The following is a 4084-nucleotide window of genomic DNA, read 5'->3' as shown; positions in this document are numbered from 1 at the left end:
TGTGTGTTTCATTGAGTAATGTTTGGTGAATGTGTTCTTTGTGCTTAGTGCGAGTTTTTTAACGTTGTCGATAGCGTAAAAGTTAGCTCATATTTGTATGGAATGGGATCGTTTGCGTGCGTTTGCCGCTAGGGGCGCTGTTCCAACTGCATACAAAATTGGGTTAACTTTTACGCTTTCGAGAACGTTAAGAAACTCGCACTAAGCACACTGTGACGATGACCACTCAGCATTAGAATAAAAATGTACAATTAATTAAGGAAGGAAGCCGTGAAGCAGTAATGCGTTTCGGTTTGAAGGGTGGGGCAGCCGTAGTAGTGTTAAACCTGAGACCTTACAACTCGTGTCTCGGGGTGGCGGCTTACGTTGTAGATGTCCATGGGCCGGTTACCACTTAACACCAGTTGGGCCTACTTACCATCTAAACTATAAAATAAAGGAGAATTTTAAGATCGCGCGGATATGTATCACCGTCATGTCTGGTTTTGCTGCGAAGCAGTCATGCGGTCTGATTTAAAGGGTGGGCTACTCTTTATACAATATAATTGAGGTTGACCCTATCTCTATAGTTGGGTGACGACATTCACACCATGGTGCCTTGAGCCTGAAACCGCTTAACATCAGACGGACTGTGAGCTCGTTCACTCATGAATGCAATGAAAGGATAAATTTAGGGAATGTCATTACCGTGTTGCGAATCAGTTCATACAACAGAGATTATTAGATTTATATTCGCTTAAAGTGTACGGTTTTTAACCGATTTAAAAAAAGGAGGAAGTTTTCAATGCGGTTACATTGTTTTATATGTTACCTCGTTTAAATTTTATCAATATCTGACCAGTCGTTTTTGAGTTATCCGAAATAATTGACTTCGACTACATTGATTATATTCTTATGTATATCTATACTAATATATAAATCTACAGTGGTTTTTACGGATGTTCCGTTATAACTACTAAACCATGCATCCGATTGACTTGAAACTTGGTATCCATGTGGAAAATACATGTATTTAGTACTTAATGGATAGGCTAATATTTATATGAGTGTTGGACTCCTTACACCAGTTGCGGGGGCTTTAATGATGAAAATCTTTCTGGAGGTGAGAAATAATAATGATAATTTTAAATGCCCAGCGAAGCTGACCCGGTACAGCTAGTTTAATATAAATCTATATTCTTTTTTGACAACATTTTGTATTCTTCACAAGCGAGTTTTGTGTAAAAATTGCAAATCTTCTCATTTCAATTCATCCTAGTTTTAACAAAGTAGACGAAACATTTTTTATTTTTTTTTCATTCGAACACAAACGAGTTTATAAGAGTCCACTGAGCCCGCGAAGTTGATTCGTTAGAAGCGCGCCGTCGTTATCTGGCTGCACCGAGATCCGCGCCGGTTTGTTAGCGAGTTATCTGAATGTATAATGAGTTCATTTCAAGTTAGAAAACTTTCACAATTGAATAACTTGGCCCTCGCCTTTTAATGTGACGACACGAATTAGGGTACCTTCTTATTCTGCCGGCCAAAGATTTTCTTAAATACTTTATACTTGTAACATAACTAACACTCGAGTATTAGAATTTTAATCGAACAATGTAAAATAACAATGATTAAAGATTGCCGCGTTATGCGATGATATATAGTGAGTTTTATAACGTTCTCGATAGCGTAAAAGTTAACTCAAATTTGTATGGAGCTGGAACGTTTGCTTAACATTTTTTAGTTACCTTTTTCCCCTACCTATTCACTGGTAGCTTAGGGGACTATTTCAGCTACGCGCAGACGAGATTAGTTACCATAATAATATAAAGCTTTTAGGATAGACACCGGTATTCCGCTACTAACAAGAAAATGATATCCACAAGTCGTATGTTCCATAGAAAGTGCTTCGATGAATTATTTGTACCTTCGTACAACTCGCCACTGAAGAAGAACTTATCTTCACTTCTGACCACTGTGTTTATTAACGCTAATCCGTACATAGGATACACGTATTGATACATTACGCTCCTAGCCAGTTTTAAATGATTGAATTTCGAATGTGCTATTTTTGGTTAATTTTAATTAACATTAATTGACCCCCTGAGATTCTCCCCATGGTATTTCGTAGGGACTTTATGACCGACCTAATTCTTCAAACAACACATGAAAAGCATACAGTGATTGGTAGCGACTTAACTTTGCGTTTAATTTGGGTTAGTGGGCCGTAAAAAACACAACATACTACTTCTTAATCATCTTTGTGTCAAAACAGCACTAGCTATAGTCAATCTAGCTATTATTAAAACGAAGCAATCATGCATTGCTGTTTAAATGTTATGATAAGCTTCATGATATGCTAAAGTTGATGACCCGTCTTATGCGGATGAGAAAAATATAAGCATATTTTATTTCCAAAGGCTTATGAATGACATAGATTTTCTCAATGGCTTCTGTACCAAGCGCAGTTTGTATCGTAGAGGCCTCCATCCAGTTTTCCGACATAAATGCATAGCATTTCTAGCACAGTTTGAACTAGGAACTGAAAACAATCTTACTATACTATACTAAGCGTGTTCGTATCTGTGTGTCTGTGCGTATAAGTGAGTTGTGTGGAGCGAATGGATTAGAGAAGGATCATCTCAATTTTAACAGAATATTTGCCTATTAAAAAACTGCTATAACAATTAATACTAATTTAAATATACTGAACCCATTACATTATCGAGTTCTCTATATACAACTTAACATTTACCTTGTACTAGTGGTCCCGCAGTAGTCGAAATTCGACTATAATTAATTGGAATTGTAAATTTGTACCCTATTATGATTGTATTTTATACTTCTATAATCACAAATTTCGCCAAGACTACACTATAAAAAAATATTATCAAAGACAAACAATATTTAATCTATTCTCAATTTGACAACAGACGTCAATAACAAAAGTTTGACAATAAATAGTGTGCATGCGTGTGTGTGTGCGTCAAATACATGGTATGTAGTGTGTGTAATGTTTTCTTTATTGATTTACTGTATCTTTTATGCATTATTTAAAAAAAAATATTGGCATTGTGCACTTCTTCTCTATATTCTCTATAAGTGTGGAAAATTTCATACTCCTCTGTCCGCGCAATTTTCGTAAAAAGGGATACAAAGTTTTGGCTTCACGTATTAATCTATAGATAACGCCAGTGACTGTTTTAACGAGGTATTCAAAAGCAATATACGGACACTGCCCAATAGGTAAATCCAATTAGTTTTGACGCAAATGCAAGTGTCATAAAATGTGTAGGGTTGTTGAGTGCACTCAACTCGTACTCAACCGCACTACATCAATTAGAGGATAGGTTTTTCATCTGAATTTTAAAAGTTATTATTTTAAAATCCGACCGCCGCAGTTGGAATACCTAAAATACGAATTTTCCATTTTTACATTAATGATAACTTATTTTTATTACAACCAATACATACATACTACGTATGTATTTTTTAATAAAATATTTGTATTTGTTTCAATAACGCTGTGACTACAAAGGTAATATTGTGCACGTTATGGACATTATTATTATTTTTGGCTGCGAGTGTTTCGACAATTAATTATTCATTTTACTTACTCTGTTGGCCGTTTTTAAAGAACCTCTGACTTCCGTTTTTTTTTTCCCTACCTAACCTGATAGCCTTGAGAGGCTATATCAGCGTAACCCTAACTAGTAGGTGAGCTCAGGGGGCTCAAACCGGAGTGTTGCTAACACTTACCCTAGCAAGAGCAGTGCTTCGCAGAATCTACCACCGGATCGGAAACGCGACCCACTGAGAAGATCCGGCGAGAAACTCAGAGGGCTGTGTCTGAGAGTTAATTTACTCGTCGAGCCCTTCGTCGCAAGCAACGGGTTCAGCGAGGACGATGACCGGTGCTTGTGGTGCCTAAAAGCACCGTTAATGGATCAGGAGGATCATGCATGTGTGCAATTGTGCGTGCTAATGACAGAAGTGAACTGAAGTGCAGTATGTCGCGAAGCTATAAGTTGTCCCTTAAGTAATCGATTTAATAATATCATATTTACGAACTTTAAAAATAAGTCGTATGGACGACCTCTTTTCC

This window comes from Bombyx mandarina, chromosome 17, assembly GCF_030267445.1.
Source record: "Bombyx mandarina strain Sakado chromosome 17, ASM3026744v2".
Classification (NCBI taxonomy): domain Eukaryota; kingdom Metazoa; phylum Arthropoda; class Insecta; order Lepidoptera; family Bombycidae; genus Bombyx; species Bombyx mandarina.
This window is presented reverse-complemented; position numbering follows the sequence as displayed.